At 54.5% G+C, this 15621-nt stretch overlaps 7 non-coding genes across 7 annotated transcripts; all 7 read right to left on the bottom strand.

Annotated features, from left to right (window-relative positions):
• Positions 1-690: 690 nt before the first annotated feature.
• Positions 691-782, bottom strand: LOC137751634 (small nucleolar RNA SNORD116). Its single transcript, XR_011070888.1, has one exon. It is a non-coding gene; the product is annotated as a small nucleolar RNA SNORD116 (small nucleolar RNA).
• A 2407-nt stretch (positions 783-3189) lies between these two features.
• LOC137778136 (small nucleolar RNA SNORD116) lies at positions 3190-3281 on the bottom strand. The gene has a single exon (XR_011076745.1). It is a non-coding gene; the product is annotated as a small nucleolar RNA SNORD116 (small nucleolar RNA).
• A 389-nt stretch (positions 3282-3670) lies between these two features.
• LOC137751717 (small nucleolar RNA SNORD116) lies at positions 3671-3762 on the bottom strand. Its single transcript, XR_011070930.1, has one exon. It is a non-coding gene; the product is annotated as a small nucleolar RNA SNORD116 (small nucleolar RNA).
• Positions 3763-6220: 2458 nt separating this feature from the next.
• Positions 6221-6312, bottom strand: LOC137751575 (small nucleolar RNA SNORD116). The gene has a single exon (XR_011070871.1). It is a non-coding gene; the product is annotated as a small nucleolar RNA SNORD116 (small nucleolar RNA).
• A 2408-nt stretch (positions 6313-8720) lies between these two features.
• On the bottom strand, positions 8721-8812 carry LOC137778125 (small nucleolar RNA SNORD116). Its single transcript, XR_011076743.1, has one exon. It is a non-coding gene; the product is annotated as a small nucleolar RNA SNORD116 (small nucleolar RNA).
• A 2941-nt stretch (positions 8813-11753) lies between these two features.
• Positions 11754-11845, bottom strand: LOC137751509 (small nucleolar RNA SNORD116). Its single transcript, XR_011070826.1, has one exon. It is a non-coding gene; the product is annotated as a small nucleolar RNA SNORD116 (small nucleolar RNA).
• Positions 11846-14253: 2408 nt separating this feature from the next.
• On the bottom strand, positions 14254-14345 carry LOC137778120 (small nucleolar RNA SNORD116). The gene has a single exon (XR_011076741.1). It is a non-coding gene; the product is annotated as a small nucleolar RNA SNORD116 (small nucleolar RNA).
• Positions 14346-15621: the final 1276 nt, after the last annotated feature.

Genomic DNA, 15621 nt, shown 5'->3' with positions numbered 1-15621 from the left:
AAACCTGTGGGCTTAGTCAGCCATCTCACGTGTCTCTTTCACTCGCCTTGCCTTACTCTCTCTCCACCGGGATCCCAACGTGTCACGGCAAGATGCCAGAGCCACCCCTCACCAAGGAAGCTTGCCGTGACCAAGCTTGACTAAGGCATTTTCCAGCCCCTTCACACAGCACACACTAGCAGGACACAACCCGAGGAGGAGCCATCAGATTGCCTAAACTCCCAGGAACACTGGCCCATTTGATTTCTCCCCTCATCAGGAGAAACCTAAATTGCATATGGTCTCCCAAGCAGAACATGACAAAGAAGCCTGGCCTAGGCCTGGAATCCTGTTCTGACCCTGAGCCTACAGACTTCTGTTTCTTTGAGGCCACAAGGCAATGACCAGCAGGTGGGGGCAGCCTGTAGAACACAAGCGCAGGTGGCAGAACCAGCAATGGCGCACGCTTCCTCTCCTACCTGCATGCTGAACCGTGACAGGGGACATCAGTCCTGGCTAGACCAAGGAACAAAGAGACGGCAAGCTGTCCCAAGCCTTCCCACCTGCATTGGCATCCCAGGCTCCTTTCCCAATGGCTCTTCTCCCCATGAGATGACCACAACCCTCAACTTGAACAACGTGGCTGTGGACACCCACAGCCGCAAATGCAATGTGAACCTCTCCCTACTTTCCTTTTGGGAGCCACGTGCTGGACCTCAGTTCCAAAGAGGAGACGGTAGGGATTTTTCACTCATTTTGTTCAGATTTCCAAGGAATGCATTTGTGGGAGTCATCATCGATCCAAACACGGGCTCATACGTTGGACATGCAAAGTTGCAGATTCCACCATGGGACGGCCAGCGAGCTGAATCATATCAGCGTACAGAAGTGGCCAGAGCCGAGCCATGGGTCAGGAAATGCAGCCAGTTCTCAGGGCATCAAAGCTCGTGTTCCCCGAGAAATTACCAGAAGGTGAGGGTGTAGCCCCGGTGCACACGTTCCCGTCGCCAAACCTTTAGGTTAAGCAAAGAAGTGTCCCTTACCGCAACAAGGGTTAAAGCAGGATCCTCATGGAATGCACGCCAGGACCCATCCGAGACTCCTTCGCCTGGCCTCGCCTTGCCACGCCGTCCTCCTTTCAACGGGTATCAGGGATTATACGGATGGCCCCAGGCTGCTGCTAGCATTCTTTCCCTGGCATTCCACCTGGCTCGGGTGAGAGAACACACGCAGGCTTGAGGAGGGTGCACGGGCGCAGCGAGGGACAGGTCGATACCACCCAGTGATGTGTGTTCTATCTCTCCTCAACATTTCATTTGCTGTCCGTCTTGCCTGTGTGTACGCACCCAAACGTGAAAGCATCGTGGCACAGGCGCCTTCAGAGCATGCGGCCATCAGGACAAAGAGCGCCGCCGGCCAACAACACCCTGGTCTCGGGCCCTGAAATTCCTCTCCTGAGCAATCTGCCCCGCATCACAGCAAAACGATGTCTTCCTGATCCCCTGAGACACCCTCAGGACAACTGGGCCCCCTCAGCCTAAGAGCAAGTGCCCTCTTTGGCAACAAACACGCCCTTGGCACTTATGATTCCACACAGTGGACACACCCTCAAGGCGAGAGATCTTCCACAAGGGAAGGGCCCTTGGCCGAATATGACGACCTCCATCAAAAGCGGCTCGTAGGGACCCGTGACAAGGGCACCTGAGGAACCTCTGGACTGATCAAGGGAGACTCACCAGCAGGCATACTTCCTGGTCTCCTGCCAAGCCAGAGGAACTTCTTAGGACCGCAACCAAAGCTAATGGCAAGGGAGCCATTCCAATGCCCAAAGTGGCGGGGCAAAACCTTGCAGCAACTGGGTATCTTATTGTACCACCTTGCACATTGTCTTTTTTCCCTTCAAGGACTAGACCTTGGAGAAACCATGAGACCCTGGTCCTCCAGAACCAACGTGTCACCCACAGCCGTGCAATGAGGGAACGCCTCCAACATCCTGGACCCTTGAACCGGCATGACTTCTCTGGCTTGAAGCCATGCATGCTGGAGATCACAGGCTCGCAGCACCAGAAGGCGGCAGGACAAAATGACCCCTGCAGCACACATTCACTCCAGCCCTTAAACCTGTAGCATTTCCTTGGCAGCCAACTCGCTTCTTTCTGCATGGTTGGGCCCAAAGACCTCCGGGAAGAGCTCCAAACCTCAGGGAATGCTATGCCGACTGGGCATAGCAATGACGCTGGGCTGTCCGAAGGAACACCTTAACATCCTCAACATAGGGGCAAGGAGGCCACACAGGGACAAAACATCCCAACGGCTCCAAATCGGGCCCAGTGAGAAGACACCATACTGTGCTGTGAAGGCACCATTCAGTGGAACAAGGACCCGCCGTGAAGCACATTGAGAAAGGAGAGGAAAAGGTTGGGATGGTCCATGAATGTGCACCTGTGTTCCTTCCCTACACGGGACTCCAAATGCTCCTGAAGATATCCCAAAAGAGTTCCGGGAACCCTATGTCCACCGAACATCTATCCACCCAACAGTAAGCCTGTGGGCTTAGCCAACACTGTCACGTGTATTTCCCACTCGCCTTGCCTTCCTCTCTCCACCAGGATCCAGACGAATCCACCCCTCACCTAAGTAGCTTGATATCCCCTGGATTTGCCTAAGGCATTTTCCAACCTCTCCACACACAACACACAAGCAGGACACAACCCAAGGAGGAGCCAACAGCGTCGCCGAAATCTGTGGGACGGTGGCCCATTTGATTTCCCCTGACCATCAGGGCAAATGTAAACTACATCCCACCTCCCAAGCTGAACATGACATAGAAGCCTGGCCTGGCCAGGACTCCTTCTCTGACCCTGAGTGCAGAGACTTCTGCTTCCTTGCGGGAACAAGGCAACGACCTGAGCTCGAGGGTGGCCTGTAGATCTCGAGGGCAAGCCAGAGGAGTACCAGTGGCTCACGCTTCCTTTCATACCTGCATACAGACCGCGGCAGGATATAGCAGTTTTGGCTAGACTCAGGTGCCCAGAGACATCAAGTTGTCCTTAGCCTTCCCATGTAGATGGACATCCCAGGCTCCTTTCCACATGGCTCTTTCTGCACGAGAAGCCCGCCACCCTCAACTTGAACAATGTTGCTGCACACGCCCACAGTGGCAAATGCGACATGGACCTCTCCCTAATTTTCCTTTGGGAGCCACGTGCTGGACCTCAGTTAGGATGAGAAGATGGTAGGTATTGCTCATTCATTTTGTTTAGATTTTGAAGGAATGCATTTATGGGAGTCATCATCGATCCACGCAGCTGCTCAAAGGCTGGACGTGCAAAGTCGCGGATTGTCAGCAAGCTAAAACCTCTCAGCAGTAGGGAGCGGCCAGACTCGAGCCACGGGGCAGAAAGTGCACCCAAGTCTCAGGGCATTGGAGCTCGGGTTCCCCAGGAAGAGCCCGGAATGTGACGGGGTAGTCTCGCCGCACAAGTCCCCGTGGCCAAACACCTAGGTTTCTTCAAAGAAGTTCCGTTTACCCCCACAAGGTTTCTACCACGAACCTTGTCAAGCCAGAGGCGATGCCCTTGGGTCGTACAGAAAGCTATTGGCATTGGAGATATTCCAATGCCCAAACTGGCAGGGCAAACCCTTGCAGCAACTGGGTAACTTGCCCTGGCGCATTGTATTTTCGCCCCCGGGACTGTCAGTGACATGACCGCGGAGAAACCTGAGACCCATTCATTGGTTCAGAGTTCCAAGCAGTGCATTTATGGGAGTCATCATCAATCCACCTGCTCAAAGGCTGCACGTTCAAAGTTGCAGGCTCCACCGCAGGGCAGCCAACGATCTCAATCATGTCAGCAGTCAGGAGCGGCCAGAGCCGACCCACGGGGCTGCCAATGGAGCTAAGGATCATGGCATCGGATCTGGGGTGCCACTGGAAGAGCCAAGAAGGTGAGGGTGTAGTCTCAGGGCACAAGTCCCCGTGGCCAAACATCTAGGTTTCTGCAAAGAATTTCCACTCACCACCACAAGGTTCCTACGAGGATCCTCAAGTACTTCACGCCAAAATCACTCTGAGACTCTTTTGCCTCGACTTGCCTCAACTTGCCGCACTGTCCTCACTTCGCCAGGTTTCATGGACTATACAGAGGGCCCCATGCTGCTGCAGGTGTTTGTTCCCGGGCACTCCACCACCTGCCTCAGTGTGACAGAACACAGGGATGTTTGCAAAAAGTGAACGGGGGCACAGAGGCAAAGGGTGATACCGCCCAGCGAAGTGCGCTGCGATGTGTGCTATATCTCCCCTCAACATTTCATTTGCAGCCCATCATGTCTGTGTGTCCACAGCCAAACGTGAATGCATCATGGCACAGATGCCTTCAGAGTGCACGGGCATCAACACAAAGAGCACGGCCGTCCATCAAACCCCTGGTATGGGCCTTGAACTTCCCCGCCTGAGCCGCCTCCCCACCGACACAGCATAGGGATGTCATCCTGAACCGCTGAGACACCCTCAGGGGAAATGGGATTACTCAGCGTAAGAGCCACTGCCCTCTGGGGAACCAAACCACTCCTGGCGCATACGCTTCCACACAATGGACTCAGCCTCAAGGGGAGATGTGGTCCCTGAGATCTTCCACAAGGGAACGACCCTTGGCCAAATGTCACGACCTCCAACAAAAGCAGCTTGTAGGGACCGGTGACAAAACGCACCAGAGGAACTCCTGGACTGAATAATGGAGATTCACCTGTAGCCATACTTCCTGGCCTGCTGCCAAGACTGGCAACCTACCCTTAGCCCACACACAAAGCTAATGGCACGGGAACCATTCCGATGCTCAACGCGGTGGGGAAACCCTTGCAGCAATGGTGTAACTTGCAGTGGTGTCTGGCACTTTCACACTCTGGGCCCATCAGTGACGTGACATTGGGGAAACCGTGAGGCCCAGGTACTCTACAAGCAACTTGTTACCCACAGCCATGCAACGAGAGAACCCAGACAACAGCCTAGACACTTGAACCGGTATGATTTGTCTGGCCTGTGGCCAGGCTCGCCGGATACCACAGTCTCGACGCACCAGCGGGTGGCAGGAAAAATGACACCCACACCACACATCCTCTCCTGCCCTTAAAACTGTAGCCTTTCCTTGGCAACCGACTCCCTTGTTTCTGCATGGTTGCGCCCAATGACCTCCTAGTAGAGCTCCAATCCTCAGGGAACGCTATGTGGGCCGGGTATAGAAATGATGCTTGGCTGTCCTCAGGAACACCTTCACATCTTCAACACAGGGGGAACGTGGCCAGACAGGGACAAAACACCCCAAGGCCTCTAAATCGGCCCCCATGAGAAGACATCATACTGTGCCATGAAGGCAAACTTTCGCTGGACAAGGACCCGCCATGAAGCAAATCGACCAAGGAGAGGAAAGAGGCGGGACAGTCCACAAAGTTGCTCCCGTATTCTCTCCCTACACGTGCCTCCAGATGCTCCTGAGGGAATCCCAAATGTGTTCCGGGGACCCCATGGCCACCGTCGATCTATCCACCCACCAATAAACCTTTGGGCTTAGTCAGCCATCTCACGTGTCTCTTTCACTCGCCTTGCCTTACTCTCTCTCCACCGGGATCCCAACGTGTCACGGCAAGATGCCAGAGCCACCCCTCACCAAGGAAGCTTGCCGTGACCAAGCTTGACTAAGGCATTTTCCAGCCCCTTCACACAGCACACACAAGCAGGACACAACCCGAGGAGGAGCCATCAGATTGCCTAAACTCCCAGGAACACTGGCCCATTTGATTTCTCCCCTCATCAGGAGAAACCTAAATTGCATATGGTCTCCCAAGCAGAACATGACAAAGAAGCCTGGCCTAGGCCTGGAATCCTGTTCTGACCCTGAGCCTACAGACTTCTGTTTCTTTGAGGCCACAAGGCAATGACCAGCAGGTGGGGGCAGCCTGTAGAACACAAGCGCAGGTGGCAGAACCAGCAATGGCGCACGCTTCCTCTCCTACCTGCATGCTGAACCGTGACAGGGGACATCAGTCCTGGCTAGACCAAGGAACAAAGAGACGGCAAGCTGTCCCAAGCCTTCCCACCTGCATTGGCATCCCAGGCTCCTTTCCCAATGGCTCTTCTCCCCATGAGATGACCACACCCCTCAACTTGAACAACGTGGCTGTGGACACCCACAGCCGCAAATGCAATGTGAACCTCTCCCTACTTTCCTTTTGGGAGCCACGTGCTGGACCTCAGTTCCAAAGAGGAGACGGTAGGGATTTTTCACTCATTTTGTTCAGATTTCCAAGGAATGCATTTGTGGGAGTCATCATCGATCCAAACACGGGCTCAAACGTTGGACATGCAAAGTTGCAGATTCCACCATGGGACGGCCAGCGAGCTGAATCATATCAGCGTACAGAAGTGGCCAGAGCCGAGCCATGGGTCAGGAAATGCAGCCAGTTCTCAGGGCATCAAAGCTCGTGTTCCCCGAGAAATTACCAGAAGGTGAGGGTGTAGCCCCGCTGCACACGTTCCCGTCGCCAAACCTTTAGGTTAAGCAAAGAAGTGTCCCTTACCGCAACAAGGGTTAAAGCAGGATCCTCATGGAATGCACGCCAGGACCCATCCGAGACTCCTTCGCCTGGCCTCGCCTTGCCACGCCGTCCTCCTTTCAACGGGTATCAGGGATTATACGGATGGCCCCAGGCTGCTGCTAGCATTCTTTCCCTGGCATTCCACCTGGCTCGGGTGAGAGAACACACGCAGGCTTGAGGAGGGTGCACGGGCGCAGCGAGGGACAGGTCGATACCACCCAGTGATGTGTGTTCTATCTCTCCTCAACATTTCATTTGCTGTCCGTCTTGCCTGTGTGTACGCACCCAAACGTGAAAGCATCGTGGCACAGGCGCCTTCAGAGCATGCGGCCATCAGGACAAAGAGCGCCGCCGGCCAACAACACCCTGGTCTCGGGCCCCGAAATTCCTCTCCTGAGCAATCTGCCCCGCATCACAGCAAAACGATGTCTTCCTGATCCCCTGAGACACCCTCAGGACAACTGGGCCCCCTCAGCCTAAGAGCAAGTGCCCTCTTTGGCGACAAACACGCCCTTGGCACTTATGATTCCACACAGTGGACACACCCTCAAGGCGAGAGATCTTCCACAAGGGAAGGGCCCTTGGCCGAATATGACGACCTCCATCAAAAGCGGCTCGTAGGGACCCGTGACAAAGGGCACCTGAGGAACCCCTGGACTGATCAAGGGAGACTCACCAGCAGGCATACTTCCTGGTCTCCTGCCAAGCCAGAGGAACTTCTTAGGACCGCAACCAAAGCTAATGGCAAGGGAGCCATTCCAATGCCCAAAGTGGCGGGGCAAACCCTTGCAGCAACTGGGTATCTTATTGTACCACCTTGCACATTGTCTTTCTTCCCTTCAAGGACTAGACCTTGGAGAAACCATGAGACCCTGGTCCTCCAGAACCAACGTGTCACCCACAGCCGTGCAATGAGGGAACGCCTCCAACATCCTGGACCCTTGAACCGGCATGACTTCTCTGGCTTGAAGCCATGCATGCTGGAGATCACAGGCTCGCAGCACCAGAAGGCGGCAGGACAAAATGACCCCTGCAGCACACATTCACTCCAGCCCTTAAACCTGTAGCATTTCCTTGGCAGCCAACTCGCTTCTTTCTGCATGGTTGGGCCCAAAGACCTCCGGGAAGAGCTCCAAACCTCAGGGAATGCTATGCCGACTGGGCATAGCAATGACGCTGGGCTGTCCGAAGGAACACCTTAACATCCTCAACATAGGGGCAAGGAGGCCACACAGGGACAAAACATCCCAACGGCTCCAAATCGGGCCCAGTGAGAAGACACCATACTGTGCTGTGAAGGCACCATTCAGTGGAACAAGGACCCGCCGTGAAGCACATTGAGAAAGGAGAGGAAAAGGTTGGGATGGTCCATGAATGTGCACCTGTGTTCCTTCCCTACACGGGACTCCAAATGCTCCTGAAGATATCCCAAAAGAGTTCCGGGAACCCTATGTCCACCGAACATCTATCCACCCAACAGTAAGCCTGTGGGCTTAGCCAACACTGTCACGTGTATTTCCCACTCGCCTTGCCTTCCTCTCTCCACCAGGATCCAGACGAATCCACCCCTCACCTAAGTAGCTTGATATCCCCTGGATTTGCCTAAGGCATTTTCCAACCTCTCCACACACAACACACAAGCAGGACACAACCCAAGGAGGAGCCAACAGCGTCGCCGAAATCTGTGGGACGGTGGCCCATTTGATTTCCCCTGACCATCAGGGCAAATGTAAACTACATCCCACCTCCCAAGCTGAACATGACATAGAAGCCTGGCCTGGCCAGGACTCCTTCTCTGACCCTGAGTGCAGAGACTTCTGCTTCCTTGCGGGAACAAGGCAACGACCTGAGCTCGAGGGTGGCCTGTAGATCTCGAGGGCAAGCCAGAGGAGTACCAGTGGCTCACGCTTCCTTTCATACCTGCATACAGACCGCGGCAGGATATAGCAGTTTTGGCTAGACTCAGGTGCCCAGAGACATCAAGTTGTCCTTAGCCTTCCCATGTAGATGGACATCCCAGGCTCCTTTCCACATGACTCTTTCTGCACGAGAAGCCCACCAACCTCAACTTGAACAATGTTGCTGCACACGCCCACAGTAGCAAATGCGACATGGACCTCTCCCTAATTTTCCTTTGGGAGCCACGTGCTGGACCTCAGTTAGGATGAGAAGATGGTAGGTATTGCTCATTCATTTTGTTTAGATTTTGAAGGAATGCATTTATGGGAGTCATCATCGATCCACGCAGCTGCTCAAAGGCTGGACGTGCAAAGTCGCGGATTGTCAGCAAGCTAAAACCTCTCAGCAGTAGGGAGCGGCCAGACTCGAGCCACGGGGCAGAAAGTGCACCCAAGTCTCAGGGCATTGGAGCTCGGGTTCCCCAGGAAGAGCCCGGAATGTGACGGGGTAGTCTCGCCGCACAAGTCCCCGTGGCCAAACATCTAGGTTTCTTCAAAGAAGTTCCGTTTACCCCCACAAGGTTTCTACCACGAACCTTGTCAAGCCAGAGGCGATGCCCTTGGGTCGTACAGAAAGCTTTTGGCATTGGAGATATTCCAATGCCCAAACTGGCAGGGCAAACCCTTGCAGCAACTGTGTAACTTGCCCTGGCGCATTGTATTTTCGCCCCCGGGACTGTCAGTGACATGACCGCGGAGAAACCTGAGACCCATTCATTGGTTCAGAGTTCAAAGCAGTGCATTTATGGGAGTCATCATCAATCCACCTGCTCAAAGGCTGCACGTTCAAAGTTGCAGGCTCCACCGCAGGGCAGCCAGCGATCTCAATCATGTCAGCAGTCAGGAGCGGCCAGAGCCGACCCACGGGGCTGCCAATGGAGCTAAGGATCATGGCATCGGATCTGGGGTGCCACTGGAAGAGCCAAGAAGGTGAGGGTGTAGTCTCAGGGCACAAGTCCCCGTGGCCAAACATCTAGGTTTCTGCAAAGAATTTCCACTCACCACCACAAGGTTCCTATGAGGATCCTCAAGTACTTCACGCCAAAATCACTCTGAGACTCTTTTGCCTCGACTTGCCTCAACTTGCCGCACTGTCCTCACTTCGCCAGGTTTCATGGACTATACAGAGGGCCCCATGCTGCTGCAGGTGTTTGTTCCCTGGCACTCCACCACCTGCCTCAGTGTGACAGAACACAGGGATGTTTGCAAAAAGTGAACGGGGGCACAGAGGCAAAGGGTGATACCGCCCAGCGAAGTGCGCTGCGATGTGTGCTATATCTCCCCTCAACATTTCATTTGCAGCCCATCATGTCTGTGTGTCCACAGCCAAACGTGAATGCATCATGGCACAGATGCCTTCAGAGTGCACGGGCATCAACACAAAGAGCACGGCCGTCCATCAAACCCCTGGTATGGGCCTTGAACTTCCCCGCCTGAGCCGCCTCCCCACCGACACAGCATAGGGATGTCATCCTGAACCGCTGAGACACCCTCAGGGGAAATGGGATTACTCAGCGTAAGAGCCACTGCCCTCTGGGGAACCAAACCACTCCTGGCGCATACGCTTCCACACAATGGACTCAGCCTCAAGGGGAGATGTGGTCCCTGAGATCTTCCACAAGGGAACGACCCTTGGCCAAATGTCACGACCTCCAACAAAAGCAGCTTGTAGGGACCGGTGACAAAACGCACCAGAGGAACTCCTGGACTGAATAATGGAGATTCACCTGTAGCCATACTTCCTGGCCTGCTGCCAAGACTGGCAACCTACCCTTAGCCCACACACAAAGCTAATGGCACGGGAACCATTCCGATGCTCAACGCGGTGGGGAAACCCTTGCAGCAATGGTGTAACTTGCAGTGGTGTCTGGCACTTTCACACTCTGGGCCCATCAGTGACGTGACATTGGGGAAACCGTGAGGCCCAGGTACTCTACAAGCAACTTGTTACCCACAGCCATGCAACATGAGAGAACCCAGACAACAGCCTAGACACTTGAACCGGTATGATTTGTCTGGCCTGTGGCCAGGCTCGCCGGATACCACAGTCTCGACGCACCAGCGGGTGGCAGGAAAAATGACACCCACACCACACATCCTCTCCTGCCCTTAAAAATGTAGCCTTTCCTTGGCAACCGACTCCCTTGTTTCTGCATGGTTGCGCCCAATGACCTCCTAGTAGAGCTCCAATCCTCAGGGAACGCTATGTGGGCCGGGTATAGAAATGATGCTTGGCTGTCCTCAGGAACACCTTCACATCTTCAACACAGGGGGAACGTGGCCAGACAGGGACAAAACACCCCAAGGCCTCTAAATCGGCCCCCATGAGAAGACATCATACTGTGCCATGAAGGCAAACTTTCGCTGGACAAGGACCCGCCATGAAGCAAATCGACCAAGGAGAGGAAAGAGGCGGGACAGTCCACAAAGTTGCTCCCGTATTCTCTCCCTACACGTGCCTCCAGATGCTCCTGAGGGAATCCCAAATGTGTTCCGGGGACCCCATGGCCACCGTCGATCTATCCACCCACCAATAAACCTTTGGGCTTAGTCAGCCATCTCACGTGTCTCTTTCACTCGCCTTGCCTTACTCTCTCTCCACCGGGATCCCAACGTGTCACGGCAAGATGCCAGAGCCACCCCTCACCAAGGAAGCTTGCCGTGACCAAGCTTGACTAAGGCATTTTCCAGCCCCTTCACACAGCACACACAAGCAGGACACAACCCGAGGAGGAGCCATCAGATTGCCTAAACTCCCAGGAACACTGGCCCATTTGATTTCTCCCCTCATCAGGAGAAACCTAAATTGCATATGGTCTCCCAAACAGAACATGACAAAGAAGCCTGGCCTAGGCCTGGAATCCTGTTCTGACCCTGACCCTACAGACTTCTGTTTCTTTGAGGCCACAAGGCAATGACCAGCAGGTGGGGGCAGCCTGTAGAACACAAGCGCAGGTGGCAGAACCAGCAATGGCGCACGCTTCCTCTCCTACCTGCATGCTGAACCGTGACAGGGGACAGCAGTCCTGGCTAGACCAAGGAACAAAGAGACGGCAAGCTGTCCCAAGCCTTCCCACCTGCATTGGCATCCCAGGCTCCTTTCCCAATGTCTCTTCTCCCCATGAGATGACCACAACCCTCAACTTGAACAACGTGGCTGTGGACACCCACAGCCGCAAATGCAATGTGAACCTCTCCCTACTTTCCTTTTGGGAGCCACGTGCTGGACCTCAGTTCCAAAGAGGAGACGGTAGGGATTTTTCACTCATTTTGTTCAGATTTCCAAGGAATGCATTTGTGGGAGTCATCATCGATCCAAACACGGGCTCAAACGTTGGACATGCAAAGTTGCAGATTCCACCATGGGACGGCCAGCGAGCTGAATCATATCAGCGTACAGAAGTGGCCAGAGCCGAGCCATGGGTCAGGAAATGCAGCCAGTTCTCAGGGCATCAAAGCTCGTGATCCCCGAGAAATTACCAGAAGGTGAGGGTGTAGCCCCGCTGCACACGTTCCCGTCGCCAAACCTTTAGGTTAAGCAAAGAAGTGTCCCTTACCGCAACAAGGGTTAAAGCAGGATCCTCATGGAATGCACGCCAGGACCCATCCGAGACTCCTTCGCCTGGCCTCGCCTTGCCACGCCGTCCTCCTTTCAACGGGTATCAGGGATTATACGGATGGCCCCAGGCTGCTGCTAGCATTCTTTCCCTGGCATTCCACCTGGCTCGGGTGAGAGAACACACGCAGGCTTGAGGAGGGTGCACGGGCGCAGCGAGGGACAGGTCGATACCACCCAGTGATGTGTGTTCTATCTCTCCTCAACATTTCATTTGCTGTCCGTCTTGCCTGTGTGTACGCACCCAAACGTGAAAGCATCGTGGCACAGGCGCCTTCAGAGCATGCGGCCATCAGGACAAAGAGCGCCGCCGGCCAACAACACCCTGGTCTCGGGCCCCGAAATTCCTCTCCTGAGCAATCTGCCCCGCATCACAGCAAAACGATGTCTTCCTGATCCCCTGAGACACCCTCAGGACAACTGGGCCCCCTCAGCCTAAGAGCAAGTGCCCTCTTTGGCGACAAACACGCCCTTGGCACTTATGATTCCACACAGTGGACACACCCTCAAGGCGAGAGATCTTCCACAAGGGAAGGGCCCTTGGCCGAATATGACGACCTCCATCAAAAGCGGCTCGTAGGGACCCGTGACAAAGGGCACCTGAGGAACCCCTGGACTGATCAAGGGAGACTCACCAGCAGGCATACTTCCTGGTCTCCTGCCAAGCCAGAGGAACTTCTTAGGACCGCAACCAAAGCTAATGGCAAGGGAGCCATTCCAATGCCCAAAGTGGCGGGGCAAACCCTTGCAGCAACTGGGTATCTTATTGTACCACCTTGCACATTGTCTTTCTTCCCTTCAAGGACTAGACCTTGGAGAAACCATGAGACCCTGGTCCTCCAGAACCAACGTGTCACCCACAGCCGTGCAATGAGGGAACGCCTCCAACATCCTGGACCCTTGAACCGGCATGACTTCTCTGGCTTGAAGCCATGCATGCTGCAGATCACAGGCTCGCAGCACCAGAAGGCGGCAGGACAAAATGACCCCTGCAGCACACATTCACTCCAGCCCTTAAACCTGTAGCATTTCCTTGGCAGCCAACTCGCTTCTTTCTGCATGGTTGGGCCCAAAGACCTCCGGGAAGAGCTCCAAACCTCAGGGAATGCTATGCCGACTGGGCATAGCAATGACGCTGGGCTGTCCGAAGGAACACCTTAACATCCTCAACATAGGGGCAAGGAGGCCACAGAGGGACAAAACATCCCAACGGCTCCAAATCGGGCCCAGTGAGAAGACACCATACTGTGCTGTGAAGGCACCATTCAGTGGAACAAGGACCCGCCGTGAAGCACATTGAGAAAGGAGAGGAAAAGGTTGGGATGGTCCATGAATGTGCACCTGTGTTCCTTCCCTACACGGGACTCCAAATGCTCCTGAAGATATCCCAAAAGAGTTCCGGGAACCCTATGTCCACCGAACATCTATCCACCCAACAGTAAGCCTGTGGGCTTAGCCAACACTGTCACGTGTATTTCCCACTCGCCTTGCCTTCCTCTCTCCACCAGGATCCAGACGAATCCACCCCTCACCTAAGTAGCTTGATATCCCCTGGATTTGCCTAAGGCATTTTCCAACCTCTCCACACACAACACACAAGCAGGACACAACCCAAGGAGGAGCCAACAACGTCGCCGAAATCTGTGGGACGGTGGCCCATTTGATTTCCCCTGACCATCAGGGCAAATGTAAACTACATCCCACCTCCCAAGCTGAACATGACATAGAAGCCTGGCCTGGCCAGGACTCCTTCTCTGACCCTGAGTGCAGAGACTTCTGCTTCCTTGCGGGAACAAGGCAACGACCTGAGCTCGAGGGTGGCCTGTAGATCTCGAGGGCAAGCCAGAGGAGTACCAGTGGCTCACGCTTCCTTTCATACCTGCATACAGACCGCGGCAGGATATAGCAGTTTTGGCTAGACTCAGGTGCCCAGAGACATCAAGTTGTCCTTAGCCTTCCCATGTAGATGGACATCCCAGGCTCCTTTCCACATGGCTCTTTCTGCACGAGAAGCCCGCCACCCTCAACTTGAACAATGTTGCTGCACACGCCCACAGTAGCAAATGCGACATGGACCTCTCCCTAATTTTCCTTTGGGAGCCACGTGCTGGACCTCAGTTAGGATGAGAAGATGGTAGGTATTGCTCATTCATTTTGTTTAGATTTTGAAGGAATGCATTTATGGGAGTCATCATCGATCCACGCAGCTGCTCAATGGCTGGACGTGCAAAGTCGCGGATTGTCAGCAAGCTAAAACCTCTCAGCAGTAGGGAGCGGCCAGACTCGAGCCACGGGGCAGAAAGTGCACCCAAGTCTCAGGGCATTGGAGCTCGGGTTCCCCAGGAAGAGCCCGGAATGTGACGGGGTAGTCTCGCCGCACAAGTCCCCGTGGCCAAACATCTAGGTTTCTTCAAAGAAGTTCCGTTTACCCCCACAAGGTTTCTACCACGAACCTTGTCAAGCCAGAGGCGATGCCCTTGGGTCGTACAGAAAGCTATTGGCATTGGAGATATTCCAATGCCCAAACTGGCAGGGCAAACCCTTGCAGCAACTGGGTAACTTGCCCTGGCGCATTGTATTTTCGCCCCCGGGACTGTCAGTGACATGACCGCGGAGAAACCTGAGACCCATTCATTGGTTCAGAGTTCAAAGCAGTGCATTTATGGGAGTCATCATCAATCCACCTGCTCAAAGGCTGCACGTTCAAAGTTGCAGGCTCCACCGCAGGGCAGCCAACGATCTCAATCATGTCAGCAGTCAGGAGCGGCCAGAGCCGACCCACGGGGCTGCCAATGGAGCTAAGGATCATGGCATCGGATCTGGGGTGCCACTGGAAGAGCCAAGAAGGTGAGGGTGTAGTCTCAGGGCACAAGTCCCCGTGGCCAAACATCTAGGTTTCTGCAAAGAATTTCCACTCACCACCACAAGGTTCCTACGAGGATCCTCAAGTACTTCACGCCAAAATCACTCTGAGACTCTTTTGCCTCGACTTGCCTCAACTTGCCGCACTGTCCTCACTTCGCCAGGTTTCATGGACTATACAGAGGGCCCCATGCTGCTGCAGGTGTTTGTTCCCGGGCACTCCACCACCTGCCTCAGTGTGACAGAACACAGGGATGTTTGAGAAAAGTGAACGGGGGCACAGAGGCAAAGGGTGATACCGCCAAGCGAAGTGCGCTGCGATGTGTGCTATATCTCCCCTCAACATTTCATTTGCAGCCCATCATGTCTGTGTGTCCACAGCCAAACGTGAATGCATCATGGCACAGATGCCTTCAGAGTGCACGGGCATCAACACAAAGAGCACGGCCGTCCATCAAACCCCTGGTATGGGCCTTGAACTTCCCCGCCTGAGCCGCCTCCCCACCGACACAGCATAGGGATGTCATCCTGAACCGCTGAGACACCCTCAGGGGAAATGGGATTACTCAGCGTAAGAGCCACTGCCCTCTGGGGAACCAAACCACTCCTGGCGCA

This window comes from Eschrichtius robustus, chromosome 1, assembly GCF_028021215.1.
Source record: "Eschrichtius robustus isolate mEscRob2 chromosome 1, mEscRob2.pri, whole genome shotgun sequence".
NCBI lineage: Eukaryota > Metazoa > Chordata > Mammalia > Artiodactyla > Eschrichtiidae > Eschrichtius > Eschrichtius robustus.
Note: the sequence above shows the minus strand (reverse complement) of the source record. Positions and strands in the feature narration are given on the sequence as shown.